Here is a 27,723-nt window from a genome sequence, read left to right on the forward strand (position 1 = left end):
ATGAGAGACTGTGGACTCTGAGGAACTAACTGAGGGTTTGGGAGGGGAGGGGGGTCGGAGGTTGGGTGAGCCTGGTGGCGGGTATTGTGGAGGGCATGTAATGCGTGGAGCACTGGGTGTGGTGAATAAACAATGAATTTTGGAACACTGAAAAAAAATTAAATTAAATTAAATTTTTAAAAAAGAATTCAAAGCACAGAATAAATAGAACGGGTAAAAATTTCTAAAACTGATAAAAGCAAATACTCTCAGGCTGAAAGTATATAGCAAAGGCAAAACTGAAAAACTAAAAATAAAGCTATATAAAACATATAAATATATATATATTTATTACATATATATATAAAATATATATATATATTTTTTCCTGTGGAGTGTGTGTGTGTATATATATATACATACATATATATATATATATATATGTATGTATATATATATACACACACACACTCCACAGGAAAAAAAATTTGAGAAAAAAAATTTGATTATGTATCCAAAAAACCCCTCACAATTGATAAAATTTTCTGTAAAATTATATTAGTAGCAGTAGGTATCAGGAAACAATAGAACATATTTAAAGCTGGATAGAAAGTAACTGTCAGTCTGGAATTCTCTCTCTGGATATATGGCTTTTCTAAAGAAAAAGGCAGAGAAAAGACTTATTCAGAAATAGGTCACAGAAAATTAGTAGTCATAGATGCTTACTGAAAGAATGACTAAGGAATGCATTTTAGTTTTAAAAAGTAGTAAATGCTGTGGATAGAATGATGCAAAAATTAATATGAGTAATCAAAGGAATTGGCAAACTTGCTAAATTTACTTACCTGCATAAACAGGGAAATTTTAGTATGTTTTAAACTGTACAATCAAAGTTCTAGACAAGGGTAGCAAAAAAAAAAAAAAAAAAAGGAGAGAGTGAGAGAGAGAGGGAGACAGAGATGGAGAGTCAGAGTGTAGAGATCTAAGACTTTTTTCATTTAAAAATAGTGTAGATATATTGAATAATTTAAAAATTAGATTGTAATCTTTCCATTAAGATACATTTGATGTATCTCCACATGCCTTCACAAAAGGCATTATTCTAAGTAAAAGAACCAATCAAAACATTACAGGCTGTATGATTCCATTTACATGAAAGAGGGAAAACATTGGAGACAGAAAGTAGATTTGTCACCTTAGATGGTGATAGGAAGGGCTCATGGAGGAAAGACAATTGATTTTTTGAAATGAGAAATCAAGCCCTTCTTCACATCTCACCTTATGTGAAGAAGCAGAGAACTACTAGAACAAAGGGCAATCACTGGCCCTAAAATCTTTTACCTTTAGAATCCTCAAAGGTTCAAAGGGCTGGCAAGAAAGAACAGAGTACAATGTGGTCAAAACTCTACCCTGGATACACCTTCCCTAATGTACTGACAGGAATCATGAAAATAATCCTCATGAGAGTACCCTCAAAAAAAAAACTGAGGACACAGCAAGACCATGCATATAGTTCTAATTCAACCACACTGCATATGACTAAAGGATATGCTACCGAGGATTATCAGATTTTGAAATATTTATTTTGAAAATGAAGGTTGCTGAGGTTATCTTTGTCACTTTTGCAATTACCTGGCACACAGTGAATTAAAGAAAAAAAAAAAAGTGGTGAGTGAACAAATGAATGAATGAATGAATGAATGAATGAGTTAGCTAACAGAGGAGTCACAATGTCAGTCAGAGACAGGAGTGAAAGAAAGAAATGGTTACAAAAACAGTGCCTGAGAAACCAACATGGTACTGGAGTACGTATCTGACTAGAAAAGGAAAAGATCTTATGACTTACCATGTCAAGTACTTCTAACAGATTGATGGAAGACCCCATCATTCCACCAGGATCAAAGAGAAGCTAGCTCGGAAAGACTCTGGATAGAAGTACCGTCATTTCACAGAGACCAAACACACAAATCCTGGTCCAAAAGGTTATTGATTGATAAAATGTATTATCACAAAGATATTGAGTAAGCAGACAGCATTTGTTTTGAAAAGCGATAATGGATTTCATAAAGATATTCCATTACAGCTTCACTGAAATAGTCACTTCACTTCACGAGGGCCAGAGTTAGGACTCTGAATTAATTATGGTAATTTTGAAGTATCTGTGCAAGAGGAAGACTGTGTGTATGAATAAGTAAGTGTCTCTTAGTAACATTTTCTGATGAATAAATCAGTTTAAAATTGGAAATCTGTGTCCTCTGGTAATTTGTTCTAAGCCTTCTTTCCTGTGAGATCCCTTTTCAAAATTAACACACCTAGAAGACATTCATTAAACATTTGTGGAATGGATGAATTTTGATGTGACATTGAGATAATACTTTCAGCATTACTATAAAGTAGTACCCAGTGCATATTTTTCATAAGCAGATGTTTTGCAATGATTATAGGACTGCAAATGAAATTGAATCCTTTGATAGGAGTTACAAACATGGAGGTTTGCAGTGAGTTAGGGTTGCACTTCACATATTCAAAAGTCTCACCTTTGTTTGAAAAAAAAAAAAAAAAGACATACACACAACATGCATAATGTATGCCAAACTATGGTACTAGGAGTGGTTCAAGAAAGAGACAATAAAATTGGTAAAGAGAACAATGTCCTGCTATATGAGAATATATAAAAGCGTTCATCAAAAAGGCTAGGGATATAACTGAATGTAATAAAAAGATATAGAGTAAGTATGGAATTATTAATAAAAACCTAGAACACTGAAATGAGGGTACACTCTTTGAATTTTTAAAGACTTTAGTTTTTAGCACCCCATCAAGGGTATTGTTCAACCTTTCAAAGTGGAAAACAATTTCTATAATTCATTGATTAGATAATAGTGATTAAAAAATACCAACTGATTTCAGCAGGATTTAAAAAATAAATTCACATCCAGGAGATCCATAGGAAGCATATACCATTTTGATATCATACTCCTAATACCTTTAAAGTTAAAATCGGTTGTTCCCAGAATAGAGCCCATTGCTCCATTAATGAGGATGGAATAAAGGTTAAACACACCATGAGCCAACATAATGGTAGACTTGGAAAGCCGGTGTGTGGTATCATCAAGTCAAACAATTTTAGAGCTGAATGTCCTATGAGACCACAGTATAATGTTCTTATTTCTCATAATGAGAAAACTGAGGCCCAAAGAAATTAAGTATCTTTCCTGGGGTCATACAAGCAACCAAAGGCAGAGATCTGTCAGAATTAGACTCTCTTGAGTCCCCAGTTCTAAGTTCTTCCTACTATGTGTGATTCTCCCTAATGAATATGAAGGGAGGGGGGAGCAAACGACTATTGGATGTTAAGGCGTATGTTATTTCTGTCCTCTAAATATGGGCATTGAAATCTTTCACTTCACGATAAAATTTTATTTAATTTCTGTATAATCAGACTAAAGTTTGGGAATCAGGAATCTAGTTTTAACTCTTTATTATGGAAAATTTCAAGCATAGATAAAAACAGACAGAACAGCATAATGAAAGCTCCATGTACCCATTATCCACCTTCAAAAATGATCTCATGGCCAATCTCGTTTTAGCTATTTCCTACTCAATCCTACCTCTTCTCACAGATAACATTGAGGCAAATCCAAGAGCACATTCATAAATATACCAGCATGTGTCTCTAAATGTAACTACAGAATTTCTAATAATTCTTTAACATCACTTTAAGGCTAATGTTCAAATTCCTACTTGTTTCATAGATGTCATTCTTGGAATTTGTTTTGAGCCAAGAATAATTTAAATCTTACTAAGTTATGAAAACAAAGAATCACTGAGTAAGCTGTAGTCATGACAGTCAGAATAGAATCTACCTTTGAATCTTTAGGGTAAATTAAAAAAATTAAAAAAAAAATCTACCTTTGATAACCATAGTGTCTCACCACACCTTGAAGAATGGGGGAAAACGTGTATTATAAGGGTCTGGGAATAAGGTCATTATTTTTGTATAATCACATTCAGTGATCCAATTTAATGCACAGAAGAGGATTTTAATAGAGATGAGTATATGATTAAAAATGCAGTGGCCAAATTGATGGCAATGTTTACGCACTATGGTGCACCAAATTATCAATTATGTCCATATATCCAAATGATCCCGGGCAAGGTGCCATGCAGAGAAAATGAAACAGATCCTACCCTGTCACTGCATGCAAGGGTATTCTAACAAGTCATGGTAGGGATTAGTTAGGGTACACTGCAGGAGAAACTCCGCAGGAGAAAAACCACTGAAGCTGGAATCAGGGGGTGAAATTCCAGCCTGGGCTCAGCCAGGATGTAGTTGTATGCAAATCTGAGTTGAACTCCCTGGGGGTCAGGCTTCTTACAGCTACAGACAGGAGCAGCAAAGGTGACCTCTAAAGTCTCTTCCATGTATAATGGCTGATGACTTTAAATATCATCGACTTATTCTTACACATTATGCTGAACTTCAAAGATACCATCACATTATTAAATAGAATGTTGAAAAGTCACTTCATCTCTCAGTTTCTGAAGAACAAAATCCCAAAGTGGTGACTATTGTGATTTCTCAAGGGACGGTTAATGGTGAGGAATCTATGACTACGTAATTTGCTGAGGCAGAGGGTAGCACTTGGGAGTAGCAGTAAGGGAGCAGAGACCTACTTAGTTTCAGCATAGCTGACCACTGTAGCTAAGGGCCGCAGAAGGAATCCCATGTTAATTCCTTTATCGCACATCTGTGTCACACACATATACTTGCGCCCCCTACAGGTTTGCCAGAGTTAGCAAATGAAAATACAGCATGTCCAGGTAAATTTAAGCGTCAGATAAATTTCATACCAAAATTTTATATACTAAAAAACACTTTACACTAAAATACCCAATGTTTGTACAGAATTCAAATTTAACTAGATATTCTGTATTTTACCTGACCTATGCGACTTGGGAGGACTTATCTTCCTTTTACAGGTGAGGAGAGGGAGGCTTAAGAACACTATCAATTAATACAGAAAAACTTAAATGGTTGCAACGGCATTCAAATCCAGATCTGTCTAACTCCTAGTTAGGCAGTTAACTGCCTAATACTTGCATTTTTCAGTACATTTTCATTGTTCCCTAAGTACCTATAGAAAACAATTTAAATTATCTGTAAATATGCAAAGAAACTTCAACAAATTCAAATGTAAGAAGATCACAGCTTGTATAAGGGCTAAGTCTCAAAGTCTGTAAGGCTGCTATTTAGAATTTGGAAGGCATCTTTTTCGCAGAAACTCTGCCAAATAGTTATTAGTTTCCAGATCAACCCATAAAAGTCTGTGAAACTCATATTCTAGCTGAATCACCACAGATATTCTTAATTAAAAACACAGTAGAAACTCAGTATGTTGCTATATTAATAATTAATAAATGTGAATTAACAGGAAATATATTCTTACTTATTCTTAATAGTGATGTAGGCGGTAAAGTAAGTAGTAGTGAGTCAGAGAAGAAGGTAAGGAAATATTATGGAGACTTGAAAAGGTCTTCTGGAAATTTTTAAACACACCGCAAATGGATGCTGTTGGTGTAATGTGTCAATGTCACTTTTCAACACTTTAGATTTTCTTTTCTTGGATACAGATGTTGACTTGCATATATGGACTTTAACAGGGGCTGTCCCTTGACTCAGATGAAAAGATAGAAGGGGAAGAAAGAAAGAAAGAATAATAAAATAAAACTGATAAGTATTCCCTCACGTGCCTGAATTAACTGGAAAGAGTTTTAGAAGAAAGGGGAGAGTGATATGTATTTGTGTTTCTGTAAGGAGGCTTTGATTTAAGATGTCATTAGCTAAGGAATGATAAAGAGAAACGAGGACATTGCTGTGAATGCCACTGGGAAGAGATGTCAAATCACAGTATTCCTTGCACTGGTCACCACCTGACATCATCAGCCAAGACTATTCAGTTATTCTCCCAAGCAGGCTCAAGTACCACAGGAACAGAGGGTGGGGGTGGGGTTACATGACAAGGTGAGGGGACTAGTCATCCCAGAGGAGTGACATTCAGCTGGAGTTCTAAAGAATGATAGGAATTAGCTTGGAAGGGAGGAATTCCGGGCAAAGGAAGAAGTGTGTGCAAAGGCACAAAGACCAGAATGCATGATCCACTGACAAATGCAAGGAGTTTGGTATCCCTGGAAGTGATGTGTAAGAAAATAAATAGTGAGACACAGACCTGGGCAGGACTGGGGGGACTGGACCATAAAAGGCTAAGGAAGCCAAGGTGGGAAGCCGAGGTAGAGACTTTGAAAAGTTTAAGTAGGAGAGAGACACGATTAGTATTTTTTTTTTTTTATTAGTCAAAAAGGAAGAAGGAAGAAGAAAGGAAAGGAGGGATAGAAGGAGGAAGAGAGGTAGGAGTGGGGGAAGGGAGAAGGGAGAAAGGGAGGAAGGAAGGTCTGGTAGTAGTAAAGAGAATGAATCTAAGTGATGAAACTGAAGGTATATTAAGAGCTGGAATATTCCAGGTGAAAGTTTGATGACTTGAACTAAGATAGTAGAGAGGAAATATGAAAGAGATAAAATCAAGAGACATTATGATGTCATAGGACTTAGTGACTCTTGGCAAAACACAACATTGAAGATATGAGCCATGTATTCTTAATGCCACAGTGTTCACTTGGAGCTCTTAGGCAAGCTACTTTATATCACTCAGAGTATAACTCCTCAGCTGGAAACTGAGGATATAATTAAATACACTTCCAACGACTGCTTTGTATAAAAGTACTTGACATACTGTAAGTGCTCAATAATACTAGTTACTACTTGCTTTTAGCAGGAGAATGAGGATGGGCTTCTAGCCAAAGAAAGATAGGGAATCCAAGAAAAGTAGGCAACAAGGAGGAAGAGACTGAGTTTGGTTTAAAACATCTAGAATTTCAATTTATTCTGAGATATGGAAATGTTCAGTTGACAGCTGGTAATCCAGACTTGGAGAGCAAAAAGGTTGAAATTGAAGAAATGATAGCAACTTGGAAGAACTTGAACTCTTATCAAGAAAGACAATGAGAAAAGAGAAGAACAGAGAGTAAGAAATTTAATCCTGAGAGACAACAACACTGAAGAAGTTTTGGAAGAAGTTCTCAGAGAGATAAGAAGAATATTATGAGAGAAAATCATCCCACCATTAAGGAAAGTTATCCTACCAATAAAGGAAAAAACAACTTGGCCACTTATTAAGGTACTTTTAATTTCTAAATATAACAAATAATTAATATATGTTTAAGGGCATTTTCTTTACATTCTAATGCCAGTATATTTTAAACTATAATTTTCTTATACCCTATTTCATTTTACCTATCAATCTTTGTTTACTTTGTCTATGATACACATAGAATTTAAAAGAAAGAAAACTTAATTCTTTTGAGATTAATCAGTGGTTCTCATTTTTCAGGAAACTCCTAAACTCTAACTCCCATTATTTGGATTAGTCAGATTTTATTGTATAATATGAGCCAATTGAATTAAAGTGAACATTAGAACCAAATCCCATGGTGTCATGGTAATTTCTTTCTTTCTTTCTTTCTTTTTTTAAGATTTTATTTATTTATTTGACAGACAGAGATTACACGTAGCCAGAGAGGCAGGCAGAGAGAGAGGAAGGGAAGCAGGCTCCCTGCTGAGCAGAGAGCCCAATGCGGGGCTTGATCCCAGAACCCTGGGATCATGACCTGAGCAGAAGGCAGAGGCTTTAACCCACAGGGCCACCCAGGCGCCCCTGTCATGGTAATTTCTGAGCATGCAAAATGTACTCACACATATGAAGTAGCAATTGTAACAAAGACCATTTCATCCATCCAGGAACAGCAAGTGTATCTTAAACTTTAAAACTAAATACACGTTTGGAAATAAAAGGAAAACAAGATAGGAGAAGATGCACCAGAAAAACAGCAAAGACAAGAAAAGAGAGGGAGATTGCAGGCTAATATGTCTCTAGGACTCCCAGATTGGAAGAAGGACGGCAAGGCTAAACCCCAGACTCTAAACTTGGGGCTCAGGGGTTATAAGGACTTTTGGGGAAAACATAGTAAAACACACTGGAACTGAAGTCCTCCCTTGGGATAAGGCTTTTGAACAAAGTCCATCCACTTTCCTCTGAGGAAGCACTGAGTGAGCCTATCCATCCAGGATCAATATGTGAAAAAGAGGCCAGTAGCACAAAGTAGGAGTCAGACACGAGGGGCACAGATGAAGTAGGGAGAGAGAAAGTACAGAAAAATGCTTGGGGACACTTTTCTTCTAAGGTACCTTTTGGGTTTTAATGTAGCAAAATATACATAATACAAAATTTACCATTTTAACTATTTCCGAGTGTACAATTCAATGGAATTAAGGATGTGTACATTGTTGTGCCACCATCACCACTATCCTTCTCCAAAACTCCTATCTTCCCAAACGGAAGCTCTCTATCCATTAAACAGTGGCTCCCCGTTCCTGCCTTCTCCCAGCTCCTAGCGACTACCATTCTCCTTTTTGTCCCTATGAATTTAACTATTTTAACTATTCTAGGTGCCTCACATCAGTGGAATTATATGATATTTATCCTTTTGTGTCCAGCTTATGTTGCTCAGCAAAGTATCTTCAAAACTCATCAATGTTGTAGTATCAGAATTTCATTCCTTTCGGAGTAAGATCCCACTGTATGTATATTCCACATTTGGTTTATTAATTTCTCTTGTCTGTGGATATTTGGGGTGTTTCCACTTTTAGCTCTTGTGAATACTGGTGTACAAGAACCCATTCAACTAAGGTACTCTGTCTTTTAAGTTTTGACGCGCATTTACCTGCTAGGTCTTAGGTGTTGGCTCCAACTGTCTTAGGACATTAAGAACTTTCCATTTGTGGATGTGTTCAAACTGGAACTGTCTATCTGTCCAGGGTGATATATAGGAAATTCTTATACCAGATATAAAGCTGAACAATTGATGAATTATATGGCTATAAGGTTCTTCTAAGAAGTATAGAATTTTAAAACATTTTATGAACCTACCTATACTATTAGAGTAGTATGCTCGAATGGTAGAGGCAAAAAACTGATATTTGAGCAACAAAGAGTAATTTGACAGGGTTGGAGAATTTAACTCCTACTTTTATCTTTAGAGACTACTAGTTGTTTATTTTCTTTTGTAAAAAAAAAAAAAAAAAGTAAGAATTACTTACAACTTTGTCTTTAAGCTTCATTTACATTTCTAAATTCACCCACACTATTAGACTATTAGAGACTCCAAAATATGACTGGGCATCAATGTCCATTCTGTCATAGGAAGCCCCTCATTTGGGATGGAATTAATACTCTTAAAAATTTCATTGATTTGTATGCCACTAACCAAAATGAGATTACCAGGAAGGACCATTTTAAATTTAAATGAATGCTGCCTTAGATGGAATAACTTAGTCTTGATCCTCACATTTGTAATCAATAGGGAACTCTTTGGCTGCATCTGATTTTTCACATTTTTCAGCTAAGTCAGGAATCTTAATGCAAAAATCTGCTCTGTTATGTGGATTTGTGAACTGTCTAGAGGGTTCTGGGTCCATTAACCAACGGATAGATTACCATGAGACATAAATATAATGTTTTTGTCTCCAACCGAGACAGTCTTGCTCCAGTATTATTCATGTGATTTCAAGAAAAGGGGTTGCTGTTTTCTTTAGACTCACACCTGGAAATTAATAAAGAGGAAGGCATTTCTCTTGGTATTAATGCAAGATTCTAAAACAAAATTAATTACTTAGGCACTTTAAAATTCTAGATCCTTGAGCTTGCTCAAGGAGAGCATTTTAGAATATATTCATTCAAAACCTCAGCATGAATGTGCATAATAGGAGGTATTTACCCCTGCAAGGTGTGAATGGACTGCAGCATATGGGACCAAGGTATAGACCTGTCAGTTAAATAAGAGACACATTATACCTTGGCCATGACTAAGACAACACATCTAAGCACCACCCTTTGTCTTACAACCCTAGTGTTGCAATCAGCTCACATGATATGTTGGAACTTTCATCCCCAGCATGATAAATAAAATCCTACCAAATGCCGTGAATTCATTTGGATCTATTGCCAGATTCACACCAGTATGGGACTGCTGATCAAAAAACAAAACAAAACAAAACACAAACAAATATCAATTGATGTTTTTTAAAATTAAGAACTGTCAAATAAAATATTGTTAGCAATGCTGAATGGCATACAGTGATTTAAAAAACAATGCCTATGTCATTCCATATTATACACAAAGGTGAATAATTGGACATATCATAAATCAGTCTTTTGTGTGATCATCCAGCATAAAAATCTAACAAATATTCTCAAGGAGATTTTTCTTCCTAGCCAAAGCTGTAACTGAGCATTTTTACACCTAATGTGAAATATTAATGGCTTTTTTCCCCTTCTACTGTTTTTTCACTCCTTCTTGCTCCAACCCCTGCCATCCTTTCTCTATAAAGGATAAAACAAAGTCATCCTGCCCTTGCTTCTGAATCATATGTGTCCTCGCCAACACCTGAGGCAGTGAAAAAAGATGAAGAAATGACAGTATCTGGTCTCAGTGTTTCTCACTACATTGTTGTACAGATATTTAGTATCTCAGATACAGCATTAACTCTTCATCGTCCTTGTGCTGCTTTGATAACAGCTGTGCTCGGAAACCCCACCAACGTGCCTGTTATGTTGGGAGCTAAAGTCACAAGGGCTTGTGGAGAGAAGGACACCCCCCCCCAGGCTGTCTCCCCAAAAACCAGTTACTATAGGTAAGCTACCATGGTCTTTGTAACATTCATTCATTCATTCATTCAGTGCTTAATTTTCAGGGATCTTGTGAGTCGGTTGTTAAACTGCTAACTAAAATCAGCCCTGTGGTGGAAGTATGAAAAGCCAAGAGAGCTACAAATCAGTCCCCACCCCCATCCAAAACTGCTGGTTAAATATTTGCCAATACTGGGTGCCTGGGTGGCTCAGTGGGTTAAGCCTCTGCCTTTGGCTCAGGTCATGATCTCAGAATCCTGGGATCGAGTCCCATATCGGGCTCTCTGCTCAGCAGGGAACCTGCTTCCTCCTCTCTCTCTCTGCCTGCCTCTCTGCCTACTTGTGATCTCTGTCTGTCAAATAAATAAATAAAATCTTAAAAAAAAGAATTGCCAATACATCCCTACGTTTATTTATCAAATACTTATCAAGTATGTACTATGTGCCATGCACTGTATTAGATGCTGGTATACAGATATGAAGAACAAAAATTCTTCAACAAAAATACCAGTGAGAAAGATATGTAATAAATAAGCAAATATATATTTAAAAATTACAGAGAGTGATCAAGAAAATGAAGAAAATAAATAGGTGCTATGTCTAAGAATAACGTAAGGGACACATCTTTCGGGAAAGGCAGCGGGGTCTAGTGGTGGAGAGGGCAGTCTCTGGACTCAGACAGCCATGGGTATAATTCTAAACTCTGTAATACCTAGTGTATATTACACAGCATATGGCAGTATGATTCAGGGAACATTATTTAAAATCTTAAACTAAGCCTTGGTTTTCTAATCTGTAAAATAAGAATGATAACAGAACCTCTTCCATAGGGTGATATAACGATTTAAACTGATAATTCAGATAGAATGACCAGTGCCAAGGTCTGGTAAATGTTTTGAGATCACTCAAAAGAAAGTCAGCTATAGTTACTACTATCATTATTGTCTGAAGAGGTAACATTTAATATGAAACTTAGAGTATGCAAAATGTGAACCTAATGAAGAACTGAAGAAAGAGATTTCCAGGATGAAGAAAACTACATGTGGAAAGTATTGGAGGTGTAAATGTGGTTGGTTTGGTCCAAAGATGGTTAGAAGTCTTGGGCTGCTGGAGACTACATAGGAGAGAAGGTGGCATGCCTTTTCACTGAGACACATGGAAAGACAGGTTAGGGAAAGATTATGCAGAGCCTCTTAGGCCACTAGGATTTTATTGTGCATGCAATAGGAAGCCTCCAAGGAGATTTAAAAAAGAATGACATGAATCAATTTATAGTTTTTATATCTCGCTTCTTGCGTCTTGGTGGTAAACGGGTTAGAAGAGGCTCAGTAGGAGCAGAAAGATTAGATAAGAATCTAATGCAATAATTCAGATGGGAGACCATGCTGCTTTACATGAATGGGGGGCAAAAGATGTATAGCAGACATATTTGGGGTATATTTTGTGGGTAGAATCAATAGACTTTGGTCATGGACTAGATAAGGATGTGGCAGATTGCATTTTTCAAAGGTGAGCAGAAAAACACCTCATACCCCACATTCTTCTACAATGTGGTCCTGAAACTCTCTCAATAATAAGCGTAGTCTCACTCTTCTCTCTTTCAGCCTAAGAGGGCACAATTGTGACTGCATCAACCAACCGCAGAACAGCACAAACAGTGCTGTGTAACTTTTAAGACTAAGTTAGAGAGACAGTATCATTCCAGCTTGCACTGGGTTGAAGAGTGCTGCACAAAAATTCATGTCCAACTGGGACTTAAGAATGTGACCTTATTTAGAAATAGTCTTTGCAGATATAATTAGTCAGGATGAGGACATCACAGATTATGGTGGACCTTAGTTCCAATATAGCTGGCCTCCTTAAAAATGAGCAGATACAGACACACACAAAAGGAAGACGACCATGTGGCAAGGGAAGCAGAGAATGGAGTGGTGCAGCTGCAAAGCTAAGGGACACCAAGGATTCCTAGCAAGTACCAGAAACCAAAAGAGGCACGGGAGAATTCTTTCCTAGAGCCTTCAGAAGGACTACAGCCTTGCCAATGCTTTGATTTCAGCTATCTAGCCTCTAGAACTGGGAGAATGAATTTCTGTTTTAAGTCACCCATTTTGGGGCATTTTGTTACAGCAGCCTTAGGAAACCAGTACAAACTTTGTGGGCTATAACACTCCTGTTTGAAGGCTGATCTTTGATGTGGTAAGTTCAACTACTCTGTGTCCCACCATGCAGTAAGGAAGTCCAGGCCATGTGGGGAGATCACATGAAGGTACCTCAGCCAACAGCCCAAGCTGAGGTCCCTATTGATAGCCCACATCGAACGCCAGCCATGTGAGCGGAGATGCCTCAAAATGACTCCAGTCCCAGCTGTCAAACTGCCCCCAGCACTGGAGGTCTCCCAGCTGAAATCCTAGATATTATGGAATTGACAAGCCATCTTTATTGTACCCTGGCCCAGTTCCTGATCCACAAATTCTTTAAGCATAATAAAGGGAGAATGTGTGCCACAAAATTATGTCGTGATTTCTTATGCAGGAATAGCAACTGAAACAGAATTGTCATTCCAAACTTGAGTTCTGCCATATCAAGAGCTTAAAACATCTGGGATTGGGCAGTGGGCAGAAGCCAGAAAGACCTTAAAGAGACAGTTGGTCAGAGTAAGTGACAGCTAGTGAAGCTAGCAGAGGTTAGGAAGACCTTAAGGAGACTTTAGTGACAGCTGGTATGACAGGGAGAAAACTGTTACTGGAGGCTAGGAAAAATCTGACCTCTGCTTTATAGTGGCAGAAAGTTTGGCAACCCCATTGCCTGTAATGACATGGAAAATAAAAGATGAGCCTAATAAACTGGTGAATTTGTCTAAGGATATTTCTCAGGCAGGATGCTGAAAGTGCCAATCTGTTTCTTTTAGCCATGTGTGAGGCACAGATACAAAGATATAAGGAAAGAAATTACCGGCCAACTTTCAAGCAAGCTTTAAAGAAAATATAAAAAGCCTCACTGGGTTTGAAAAAACAAAAACAAGACCAAAAACCTTGTTCATTCAGCATCTCCCAGTAGAAGATTCTCAAAGTGAGAAAGGGCCTTAGTGCAAAGACCCAAATCAAGCAAGACCTGTTAGGGAAATGTCTCATCATTAAGATGAAGACAAGAGTGTGACTGTAAAATTTTTCATTAAAACTTCAGAAAGATATAAGATGGTGCCTCATAAACCTTTCAAATATATAGAAAGCCTTCTGGATTTAAGGGCATGCCTTTTCAAACATAGGCACCCAGACTCTTAAGGGTTTGTCTTAGAGCAGCTTCCCTGGGAGTCCATGGCAGAAAAAGGCATCAATTGAAGAGATTCCTGGGCGTGTCTTTTGTCTAACACAGTGGATTTCTATACTGATATATCAGAGAACAAAAATTTTTCAAGGAACTGTATCAGCTTGGATTAAAAGGATACACCATAAAAAGAAACGGGTTTGGTCTTTGGACCCATGAATCGCAGGAAGCAGTATGAGAAATCTAGTCAGCTACAAACACAGGCCATCTCTTATGGAAGGCAGAGTAACTCAGGGAATAAAACCAAATGCTGAAGAAGATGAACCCAGCAGCTGGGGAAAGCAATGGCTGAGAAGTCGATTTGAGGCCACATCAAGGAACTGGCAAGCTGTGTCCCGCTGAATTTCAGAACTGCTGTTGGACAGTGACACTGTGTGCCTCCTGTTCCTCCTTCCTTTTTTCAACAAGAATACTTACAGTGGTTATCCTACACCGGACCCCCACTGCCTGTGGGGGTATACAGAAAGAAGATCATTGGAGCCTTTTATTCTCAGCTCTTAATGGATTGAAAAGAACCGTGCTAGAAGAACTCCATCCAAAGCGCCTCTCTGGCACCTGGAACTGATCTGGATGATTGCATTCTGGACTTCAAGTAATAAGATGAGACTCTGAGAATTTTGAGGGACGAGTCAAGTGTCTTTTGCATGCGGAAAGGATGTGAATAGTTGTGGACAGAGGGTGGGTGGTGGCTAATAGTATTTACCGAAAATGGCTATAAGATCTTTCATGCCACACTCTCTTCGTTACCTTCTCTGTTTGAGGTGATTTCTCCGACAGCAATAGGACTCAGATCATAAAGATAAGAGAAAGAGGGCATCAACGAGGCCCACTAGGTTTTTGGCTTAACCAAACGGGGGAATGACAATACCACTCACGGAGATGATTAGTAATCATTTTTGAGTGACGGGAAGGAAAGTGGGCAGAATGGTAAATCACAGTTGTCTTTTGGCCATGTTATTTTTGAAATGTGTATGAGACATCCAAATGTAATCTTTTTAGTTCATTCAGGATTCTGAAACCACAGTAACACTTTCATAGTGGGAATAGCTCACCAGCGACATTTTTATGAAGCATGGCACTACAAGCCTATTATGACATTAACAAAAAAAAAAAAAGATTGATGTCATCCAAACGACATAATCTTCCCAACTTATGCTAGTACAACTAAGCATAAGTTGCCCCCAATTTTTAATATTAATGTTTGTTACTTGAAAGGTCACTGTTGGGACCCAATTAAATAAGTGAAAAGAACTTCATTATTTGAAAACCTTTGAGCGTTTGTTTGAAGTGGAAAGAGATCTTTAAACAGTCACGCTTGCAAGAAAAACAAAATTTGAAGTTGACCTAACTGGTTACTGGCCAAAAATAAGTCTGGGACAGGATTCCAGTTTCAGTCGTTTGTAAAAGAGGGCTGTTCAAAAATGGTGCTTCTTACGGGACGCCAAAAAAACCTTAAACACTGCAGTAGGCTGGACACAGCCATAAAGAACAAAAGTCGCTGCTTTGCTTCACAGCATTAATCACAGGAACCAGACAAGAATAAACAGCAGTTAGGTGAGGGGAGCCCCATGAACAAGGATAATAAATGTTTGTGATAACCTCTTCCACCAGTGAATTAAAGGCCTTGAGAGACATGGAAAAGTAGAGCAAAAGAATCGATTCAATCTTCTGTTACCGGCATTGATGAAACAATGTACAATCTGTATGAAGCCTCTCCTCAGAAACAAACCATCCCAGCCTGCCAGACACCATGCTTCTGGTTACAAAGTCACCTTGATTGCATAGGCATCCCACTTCATTTTTGGATGTTGTGATTGATCCATGACACTAGATTCACTGTAACCTTGGCATTCAACAGAATGCCATCATTTATTCAGGGGGCAACTGAACATCGACAAATCAGCAGGTGGGAGAGGGAGTCTCAGGCTCCTTTGCTCCTTTCTCTCCTGAGAAGAATAAATGCTGCCATCCACAAGATCTCCTGCTTCCTCTTTGTTAATGCACTCGCAGTTCCAACTGAAGGTGAGACTGCAGATCGGAGTCCCTGGGCAGCTTGTACCTCAGAACACCATAGAATCACTTAAGTTCATAAATAAAGCCCTACAGTCCCTGTGCCAAGGAAATGGTGAGCACTTAGAAGATTAACACAACCACGGGATATAGAGACTATAGGCCAAGGAAAGGAGGATATTTTATGGTTTTCCTTGTACTTATCACAACAACTCTAGAGGCCAGAACTCTACCCATATTAAGACATCAATAATTTTTTTTTATAATGATAGGACCAAAGATTATATGAAAATATAATCTTTTTAAAAAAAAATATATATTTTATTTATTTATTTGAGAGGGAGGGAGAGAGAGAGATAGAGCAAGAGCACAAGAACAAGAAGAGGGAGAATGGGACTCCCAGCTGAGCAGGGAGGCCGATGCAGAGCTTGATCCCAGGATGCTGAGTCATGACCTGAGCCAAAGGCAGATGCCCAACCAACTGAGCCACCCAGGTGCACCAGTGAAATATAATCCCAACTGGTCATTGCTTCCAAAGTGAAAACGCGAAGCAAAATTTCATTACTTGGATTTGACCAACAAGAGGGGAAGAATTTATTACCAGCAGTATCTTCTAATCTGTGGCATGTTCTGTTGCTAGGAAATTTCTCTAAAATGAGATTTAGGGAAACTCAAATGCTGTACTTGTGCCTGTATTTTTTTTTCCCACTCCCTCCTCCTTCCCATTCCTAATGTTAGATATAGATCATAAATAAATGTCTCGTTTTGCATTTCAATAAAATGTATTTATGTATTCAGATCTTTCATCAAATGTTAAAGCTTTAAGTATTTTAAACACAAAGGGGGAAATCACATTGGTTTGGGGATTTGGGGGTGTTTAGGATTTTTTTTTTTTTTAAGAGGAACTGTGAAAGGTACAGGACACAATCTAGGACAGCAATCAAGCATAATTCTCCTAATAATTATTATTAATATAAAAAAATTGGGAGACTATGGAGAGTTCTCCAGGATTTTTTCACCTAAAGGAGACAACCAGAATGAGATGCAAATCAGTGCTCTTATCTAATGAATAATGTAAATGAGCGTTCTGCATATAGCAAGTCAGTCTGCAGGAATTCTCTCTGCCTCACCTCACATTTCTTGTGGATTTAAGCACCGTGTGTCACAAGAAATTAGAGAAAGGAATTGCCAAGTAATGACAGAGCCTTGGAGCCCCAAGTCAGTGTAGACAGGAAGGACATTAAGATGCATCGTAGGGCAAGGGCGGGAGCTGACATCTCATTAAAATGAAAATGTTGCTATTTTTCCTTCACCTAGTTAATGGAGTTGTATGACACTGTAATCCGTGATTATTTGTGTGGCTATTACTTAAAAGAATCTGCAACAACACTTCTTTGGAAGGGTTCTGAAAACTTTAAAAAGCCATTATCTTCCTAACCCCCCAGTAGGGGGAAAAAAACCCTGGAAGTATTTTACTTTTTCTTTTATACAAGTTAACCAACACTTAAGATTTTTTTAGGAGCATGACAGAATCCACTTAAAACGCTGTACTTTATGCAACTTTCTTGCTACTTGACAGGTACTCAATTCTCCAGATAACAATTGAAAACAAACCCTCATTTACTCAACACATAATCAATTGATGTTAACCATGGGTGTGCTCACAGTTCCTTTTCAGTCATGGGTTATTTCACTGCACCGTATTTTTTATTTAGAATTCACTGCCATTGTCTCTGGTTTTCTAAGAAAGCTGTCCTGAATACAGAGTTGTTTTCCTTGTGTAACATAACTACACATGCTTCATGTTTTCTGTTGAATCATTTGCTCTGCTAGTCCTAGATTTTAATCAATCTTAGAGAGTGTTCAACTAATCTTGTGCAAATGGGATACACTTTTTTTTTTTTTTACCAAAATAGAAGAGCTTTAGGTACAAGCAGCGACCTGGCAGAGAGAAGCCCGCAGTACAGTCCTTGGGCTATTTGTTTAAGGTTACCTCAACATATAGAAGTGCACCAATCAAGCAACAACGCCTAAATATTTTTCTTGAAAATTGTTTGACCTATGTTGCAAATGCATGTCCCCCAAAACAAGCGATACTGATGACTTAATATCCCAGTTAAGACAATGAGCACAAATATCCCTTATTATACTATGTAATCATTGGGTCACTTTTGCGTTTTAGCTTGGTAAGTTTTCCTCTAAGTTTGGATTTTGGAGGAAATACCCAGATAACAAAGTTTCCTGAGAATTGTCATGTTAAACACACAAAGTAAGACTCCGAGTTTTAAAATACTGTTAAAAAATAAAGGAAATATCTTTGGAGTAACGAAATTATGACATTTATTTGAAAACCCAGAGAATGTTTTTATTTACTTCATAGAATTTCTATAGTACTGTTTCATATAGTATAAAGTTGTTAGTGACTCATAAAACACGTTTAGTAAGTCTTGATCAGAATTTTAATATAGAAAGGAAGGTATAAAATTGGTTTGTATATAGTATGGCATTTTGTGAATCTTTATTTCTGTTAAATGCATATTTATGCTTATATGTTTTTACCAGGTCTTAATATAAAATGAATTATCATTAATTTTAGGTGAAAAAAAGTGAGAAAGCTTGTGCTCCAGGGCCCTTCAACAAATCAACTAGCATTCACATTGACACTGGGAAAGAGCACAGAGAAGCAGACCAGCTTAATTATTATGCTTACTGAGTCAAAGGGTTGATTGAGTCTTCCATACCAGTATAAATACAAGTTCTGTGAAATTCACAACCTTATAGAAGTTCAAATATATTTTTATTTCTTAATGGGCTCTTCAAAGAGAAGCAGGCACTTTATAGCATTTTCTATCTTGTTCCCAATGGTGGGTATCAACCCATGTTCATGTCTTTGGAAAGGAAAATACATGGTACTCGCTGGAGTGTAGCTAGTAAGAGTAAGAAAAAACCTTGAGTTAATTGCTGGGCAAAGGTAAGGCTCTTGTGTGGATACTGTAGTCTCATAGTGGAGCCTTGGTATTCTTGTGCATCAGACAGTCATCACTAGACATGCTATTTTCTAAAGCCAAACTAGGCTTATTCCCTCACAGTGCTTCTAGTCAGAAATTCTTGAAAAGAGATTCAGAGGGTAAACACAGAGAAATGGAAATAATTCAGGAAATAGAAAAGGACATTAAAATTATCAGATTCATCTACTCAGAGAGTCAAGAACATTTTATATTTGTAAAACAAGAAAATATTTTGGGAAAATAAAAATCGAAACAACAGTTATTGTCAAATAATTTAAAAATTGATGGGAAATAAATGCCTTGAAAAATGTCACAGAACAAAAAGACAAAATAATGGAATAAATGTATAAAAATAAAAAAGATATAAAGATACCATATATAAGCAATTCAGATGGTTCAACTTCTAGAAAGAATGAGTGAAGAACAGAAAGGAGAATTTGTTAAAGAAATAATTGAGGAAACTTCCTCACAAGAAGGATATGAGTCTTTGGATCCACTAAGTTCCCGGCATACTAGATGAATAAAATAACCATATCAATACATAATCAAAAAATTTCAGAACTCTAAGAATAAAGAGAAAGTTCTAAAGTTCTAAAATGTGGTACATTATATTATTATTCCTACTTATTCATTGTCCTTCTCTATATGGCCCATCCCTCTGGCCCTTCCTATGGGATGGGGGTGGGATGTTAAAGGAGGAAGACTACTGGAAGGAATGACTCCTGCTCCACTGTGTCAGGCTTGGATATGTGACTGGATTTGAATGGAATGGAAATAACATAAGCAGGAGCTTCAAGTGTCAACATTTGGTTCAATCATAGTTCTTCCACTTGTCAAGAGTTGAGCATTCTCTGGTATAGACTACTGTTTTAGTCTAGATCCCATATTTAGAAGACAAATGAGGCCCAGATAGAGATACCCACAGCGAACATGTGACAAGCTACTGAAATTTTAGTATTTCGTGTTACCATGGCCTAACTTAGTGCCACCAAATATAAAGGGGAAAAATACGTCAAGAAAAAAATGTATCCCTTTTAGGAGCCCTATGTCTAACTGTACCCTTAGATTATAAACAAGAATGCTTTTAATTTAGAATTTTATGTCCAATCTATCAATCACAGTGAGGGTAGAAGAAGGAAATGTTTAATTGCACAATACACTTTTTATTTGTTAGTTGCCTGAACTTACAGTCAAGCATAATGAAGATAAAGCAAAAATTACAAAGACGTGAGATTCAGGAAACTGTGGGTCCACTTTAGGAAAATAATGAAAAGAACCCCTAAGTGTGGAGTTGGGCATGTGGGAAAAGTGATCAATCAGCATGGTAAATGTGAGGATATGATGAAGAAAAATAGACAAATAATGCAGGAAACAAAGCAAATAAAAGCTCACAAGAGCTAATGCACAGCATGGTAACTACAGTTAATAATACTGTATTATACGTTCAGAATTTGCCAAAAAAGTAGATCTTAAACTTTAATCACAAGAAATAAACAGACTCTTAATTACAGAGAACAAACTGATGGTTACCGGGGTCGGGGGGTGGGGGGCTTGTGGCCGGGGGGATGGGTGAAATAGGTGATGGGGATAAGGAGTGTACCTGCTGTGATGAGCACTGGGTGATATACAGAAATGTTGAATTCACTATATTGTACACCTGAAACTAATATAGTAGTGTATGTTAACTAACTGGAATTAAAATAATAACTTAAAAAATTAAAAAAAAATTTATCATAAGAAAAAATTGTAACTATGTATGGTGATGGATGTTAATTAGACTGAATAAAAACCTCACAAGAAAAATATGGGCTATTTATGAATCAATGTAAAATATACCATGATTTTTCAGAGCTGAGGACAGTTGAGGAAAGAAGTTATGTGACACTAATACTGATCTCTCTCCTTCAAGTGATTCAAGGATTATGCCTTTGGCCCCAATGGAGAAGAAATTAAAATTATAGCTCTGTACTTGACCTAGCAGTGAGAAATGTATGCATAGTCATAATAATGTAAATTCAGTTTATTGGCTTTTTAACTTAAAGAGTCAACCTAAGAATATAGCATAGAAGACTTTGTTGTATTTGCAAGACAAAATGTCGACAGTGTAAATGATCATGTAAATAAAACCATAGCTAACAGAAGGTGGGATACAGAAAAGAAGAAGAAAAAGTAAAAGCAGTGAAGATCTCAACTTTTTCAATGGGTGGGTTGAGAAATATCAACCGGCTCGTTATCCTACTCAGCTTGAGGGTGCAACACTGTGGCCTTGAAAGTTGGTTGACCGATAATTTATTATTTTTTCAAGATTACCATGTATGACTACAAACAATCACATGATGAAAAATGGAAAAAAGAGAGGGGAAAAGGCAAATTACATACCTGAGCTACATAACCCCATCTTTAAAACAAAGAGCCAACAGACATTGCCTAAAATTGATAAATCAAATAAACAGAAGTATAACTATACCTAGAACTATGGAGAAAAACTGCTACAAGTAAATCAGAAACAGTCTTTTCAAAGTTGCCTTAGACATGACAGAAGAGAGGAATGGAACAGGAGATTGCTTTTCATGGTTCTGTAACTCTCTTACTTGTTAACAGGTGCATGTAGTGTTCTGCTGAAAATGAAACTTTAAAAAGATGGGATAAGAGCAATAAAGGCCTGAATACTAGGGCAAAAAGTCACTGTAACATAATGAAAGCAAGGATTAGAACTATTAAAATGGCAGCTATTGTGAACAGAGGAAGAATATTTAGAAAATTGCCTTAGATGAATGGTTTTTCACTGGGGCAATTTTGCTCCTCAGGGGGACATTTGGCAATGCCTGGAGATACTTTGTTTGTCACAATGGGGTGTGTGTATGACTGGATTCCGATGGTTAGAGGCCAGGGATGCATCTCAACAGCCCACAGTGTATATGACAACCATCTACAAGGAATTATCCAGGTCCACAAGCCAATTGCTCCAAGGCGGAGAAACTCTGCCATAGAGTATGTATGCTTGTTCAAATGAGAGGTAAAAAGGAACCAAACTAGGCAAATTGCAATGAGAACTGAATGGAAGAAACAGGAACAAAAGGCATTTGAGGCAACCTGGGTGTGGCATATGAAAATTAGAAACCTTTGCAAATATAGATTATGAACAGTTATATTCTGTTTATCCATTTTAATGAATTCCCTAATGTAGTACTGTACTGTATTTAACCTGTGAATTTTCAGTATACTCCCATTCAGATAAGCACCAGCACCATCCTTGAGCTTTACTGTAAGAGTAATGCAGTTCATTCCTGTCAACTAATGCAGCTATGGTGATGTTAAGATTTGCACTTTGCTAACAAATGAACTCTTAAATTTAAGAAACTCTTAAATTTAAAATTTAAGCAACTCTTAAATTCCTTAGCTAAGAATCAACAGAGCTGAGTTATTTATAAGAGTTAATTCAGTGAAATTCTTTCTCCAAAGCATCTTGGTTTCAGATATTTAGGGTAAATGTATAATTTTTCATGTCTATGAAAACACCTAGTGATTTTTTTAAAAATATTTTTATATATTTATTTGGCAGAGAGAGAGGAAGAGAGCACAAGCAGGAGGGGCAGCAGAGAGAGATAGGAGAAGCAGACTCCCCACTGAGCAGGGAGCCTGACTCAGGGCTCGATCCCATGACCCTGGGATCATAACCTGAGCCAAAGGTAGATGCTTAACTGACTGAGCCACCCAGGCGTCCCTAGAGTGAAGGTACAGTTTTCACGTCTGTGAAAGCTCCTAGTGATTATTACTTTGATTTCAGAAACAAATAATGTATACAGTAGACCCCCTTATCTGTGGCTTTGCTTTCTGAGGTTTTGGTTATCCTTGGCCAACCACAGTTTAGAGGCAGATGACATCTTCCTTCTGATGCATCATCAGAAGGTCCATAGTTGCCTAACACTGTGTCACAATGCCTACATCATTCCTTTCACTCCAGCTCATCACATAGGCATTTTGTCATCTCACATCATCACAAAAAGAAGGGTAAGTATAATAAGACATTTTGAGAGATAGACAGAACACATTCATATAATTTTTACTATGGTATATTATTGTAACTGTTCCATTTTATTATGAGTTATTGTTAATCTCTTACTGTGACTAATTTATAAATTAAAATTTACCATAGGTATATATGTTTAGGAAAAAACACTGGGTTCAGTACTATCTGTGGTTTTAAGTATCCACTCGTGTCTTGGAACATAACCTCCACAAATAAGGAGGGACTCCATTATCTCCCTTAACAAATGAGTTGCTGAGTGCAGCTGAATGGGGAAAAAAGGGTAACCATAGGAAATGGGCAACCATTTGACTTTCTCTAAATCAATCTCCCCTACCATCATGTTACTCTATAGATCATTACTTTCTTTGCAACAAGACTTTATAATCAAAAGCTGCAGCTTTCCCATGCCACAGAAAGTTCTTTGAGGGTAGGAACCTCATCTTACTCAACTTCCTTTCCCTCTCAGTGCCTGGCCTTGAAAATGGAGGGTCCTCAATAAGTAGCTATTGATTTGTACTGAATTGCTAAATTTAATTTCAAACCGCCCCCAGCAAGAATCTGTACTTGTCAACACTAAAATTACTTATGATCCTATGCAGAACATAACCAACTGACAAAGTTATGAATCTTTCCAAAACTGGCCTTAGAACTTCTTGTGGTTCTCACCATGCATATTGTAAATGAGTTTGGAATTTGCATGCCAAGTTGAAATATGGTGCCCTAGAGAATTTCTATGATTGATCTCATTCAAGCAAATTTACTCATTGTCCCCCAATACCTCACTATAATTAGAGACTGGCGTTTTGTTTCAACTTACGTAATAGTTTTTCATAGAAGACATCTGTCTTGTAACTTGCCTAACTCTCTAAGGGGAAAAAAAAAACACAGAAAGAAAAGGGAAAAACAATACCTCAGTGACATTAATTATACCAGCATGTTTTCCAGTGCTTTAAAAGGGGACTCTGAGCATTGATTGCCACTGAAGTGAGACCTAAAGGATATTTTACAGTTCTGAGAGCCCTACTTATGTTCTTTTTTTTTTTTTTTAAGTTTTTTTTTTTTTTTTAATTGGACAGAGAGATCACAAGTAGGCAGAGAGGCAGAGAGAGAGAGGAGGAAGCGGGCTCCCCACTGAGCAGAAAGCCCAATGTGGGGCTCGATCCTAGCACCCTGGGATCATGACCTGAGCTGAAGGCAGAGGCTTAACCCACTGAGCCACCCAGGTGCCCCCCTACTTATGTTCTTATGGTTCTAAGAATCTAGTAATATCCTGATGATTTCCTAGGGTAATAATCAGTTTCTCCTATTAAGTTGCCCAAAGCATTAGCCTGGTGAGTGCTAGGGCCAGGATCCCTTCACAGGTTGTTGAATTTTACAATGCCTCTTGCTTTCCAACACAGACTGAGCAGGATAGAACATACCAGTAGGTAGAGGTCCTTCAAACCCCCAGGATAGACTTGAGAAGAAACCTCATATCCTGCTTGCAGTGTGGTTGGACTTCATTTATCCCAATAAACTGCTTCTTTTTGAGCTTGGAGTTTTTATGAAGCATCCTAGAAGAACTACTATATTGAGGTCTGCTGGGCAAGTACAACTTAGTTGTGAAATTCAGAAAGCACTAGCTGAATCTGAAGCTCGTATTGTAAGTGCTCTTGTGTACTTAGTAGTATCCAGCATTTATGCATTCATCAAACATACATTAATCAAGTAAATAAATAAAATATTTACATTGCAAAAATACAGGTCAACATTTTGAAGTTCATTCATTTATTCATTCATTCAAGCACCGACTATTTATTATCTATTATATATCAGGGATGGTACTAAATTCTATGAATATGGCTGAATTATCCTTGCACTTGAAGAAATGTATAGGTTTGTATTTCATTCTTGACTCTGAATTTTCACTAAAATTACTTGGACAATTAAACAATCTGTGAACTTCATCTCCAAAGATAGGACCCAAACACTGGCATTTCTATTTCTTAAATATCATTTTAATTTAATACATTTTCAAGCGCTTTTTATTTTGTGAAAGCATCCCATCATTTCCTAAGCCTGTAAAACACAGTCACTTCAAGTGAAACAAGCTCAAATTTACTTCCATTTCACCTACACCATACAAGTCTTTAATTATTAGAAATATTAAATATAAAATAAAAAATAAAAGAATCTTGTTACAAAACAGAATATGCAAGTAAATTTAAATGACTGGTTTTTAATATTTATATTTTCAAGAATATCTGTAAAGCAATAGAGTATAATGGTGTATAATGGTTAAGAAAACAACATTTAGAATCATATATTCGACTTTGAGTCACAGTCAGCCATTAACTATTGGCAGTGAAAGCCCAAGCTTTCAAGTTTAATAACTTCAGTACGATTCAAACGTTGGCATTTCTTAAAAACACCCAGCAAAGAGTGAGGTCCTTACTCTAATTGGTGACTACACAAACAAACAGGAGATCACAGTACTGTGTAGTAAATGCTATCGCAGGCATAGACAAGGTATTTTGGGAGCCCTTTGGAAGGCTATAAAAATCAGTCTCCTAAGCATGAGGGTAGGGGTTGGTCACGGAAAGCTTTAGCAATAAAAGTAGACTATAGCTTACTATAGTTTCTACAGAAGAACGGAAGTCCTTCTAAGAAGGGTCAGAGAAGAAGGAGGGAGTGAGAGAGCAAAGAATTAAGAAAATAAGCAAGAAGAGATGTGTATTTTAGCACAATAAACTAAAGGGCAAACATCCAACCAACCTCTGGATTCCACAGTGGAAATTCAGGAAATTCAACTCAAACATCAGCAGTGTGTCCCTGAACAAGTTACTGAACCTCTTTGACACCCCCCCTTTTAAAAAAAGATTTTATTTATTTATTTGATAGAGAGAGAGACAGCAAGAGAGGGAACACAAGCAGGGGGAGTGGGAGAGGGAGAGGAATGTTTCCTGCTGCAGGACCCTGGGATCATGACCTGAGCCAAAGGCAGACGTTTAATGACTGAGCCACTCAGGCACCCCTGATCCTTTTATTCATTTACAAATTGAGGACAATTATAGGTATATCACAGGGTCATTATAAAGAACAGAAAATGTAGCATAAAACTCTCAATAAATGCCATCATCAAGTAGATAGAGATGATTCACATGCAGATACTCTTCAAATATTACTATATTGTAGTGATTGGATTAAAATTTGTTTGTTTAGAAGACTGAAACCTCAAGATCAAATAAAAACAATCATAATCTATCTTTCTGCAGTTAGATACTACTTTTTAATGACACATTAATCCTGAACAGGACTCAATTTTCTTCTCCCAATAGTAGTATTGACTAATGTAATGCATTGATTCATCAAGATCAGAAATCTCTGAAGGAATTAGATGAGATTTAAATTCTACAGAAATGAATTCTAAAACTCAAATCTCTCTTCCAGGACCAAGAATAAACACTCCATGTGACAATGGAGTCTTTTGATGCCTGATATTTGCTTATCTGTCTTAGAATGGTGGCAAAAATATAGAGCTATGATTATTTTCTCATTTTATTTCATTGCTTTAAATAAGGACTTCTTAAACATCTCACACTACTTTTACCATATAGGCATGGTCTTCCTTAAGATCCAGAGAGCTATAAACCTTTACTCCCTAAGTAACAGGTGTGTTGGAACATTATTGAAAGATGCTGGGTTTGGCATATAATTTTGCAGGGAAAGCAAAATGTTGCTGGTCATATTTCATTGTCAAAGAAACATTGGCCCAATTCTTTACTTCTTTCCTGCCCTAAACAACAAACAGACAAACACAGACAAACAGAAGTATGGGATATTTAATTTATCTATTACTGAAAAAGAGAAACACCAATCCCTTTCAACTAAGGCTTTGAAATTGGTATTTCTAAAGAATCTAAAGTCTTTCTGTATTCTAGACTATAATGTATCCAACCCTAGAAATTAAAAAAAAAAAATTTAAAGCATAAAGGGGTAAAGGAACAATAGGAAATGGAAAAGAGTTCTAGAATAGTGAATTATAAGGAGATTTTTAAGGTGCGCTGAAAAAAAAAAAAATGCATCCTGGCTGGATATATCTCAGTAAATCTTTAAAGCACTGCTACTTTTATTCTTTGATAAATATCATATAATGGCTTAGAAGGGAAGTGTAATTTCAATTCTTACTACAGAGCCATTATGATGTTCTTGTGGACCAGTTAATATATTACTGAGCTCTCCTATACCAATCTCATACCAACCTGAAAACAGAAAAGTCTTCTCTTCTGAATGAGGTGATTTCTCTAGAAAGTCAGCTGTTCTCAAAAGTCAAGTTGATTCATGTAGATTGCAGAAGGATACTACCAAGTTCTCTACTTTAGAATTTCCAAGAAAAATTATTTTCACATACCATAAACATTCTATCAAGTACCTATTGCTTTTAAAAATGCTAGGGTATTTTTTTCTTTTTGTATTTTTCAAGTATCTATTAATGAATTTATGTTCATGAGAGTCCTCAGTGAGAGGATATGGAAAAAGCAGTCTATAATTTAAGGCAAACCCTTAATCAAATGCATTTCACAAAAATTCC

At 37.0% G+C, this 27,723-nt stretch overlaps 1 protein-coding gene and 1 long non-coding RNA gene across 9 annotated transcripts in view; one reads left to right on the forward strand and one right to left on the reverse strand.

Moving 5' to 3' along the window:
* NTNG1 (netrin G1) overlaps window positions 1–27,723 on the reverse strand; it is a 341,042-nt gene that overhangs the window by 276,190 nt on the left and 37,129 nt on the right. The window lies entirely within an intron of this gene.
* Window positions 7,075–12,515, forward strand: LOC116567412. The gene is made up of 3 exons (XR_004276212.1): window positions 7,075–7,214; window positions 10,484–10,786; window positions 12,386–12,515. It is a non-coding gene; the product is annotated as an uncharacterized LOC116567412 (long non-coding RNA).

Source organism: Mustela erminea, chromosome 10 (genome assembly GCF_009829155.1).
Source record: "Mustela erminea isolate mMusErm1 chromosome 10, mMusErm1.Pri, whole genome shotgun sequence".
Lineage (NCBI taxonomy): Eukaryota > Metazoa > Chordata > Mammalia > Carnivora > Mustelidae > Mustela > Mustela erminea.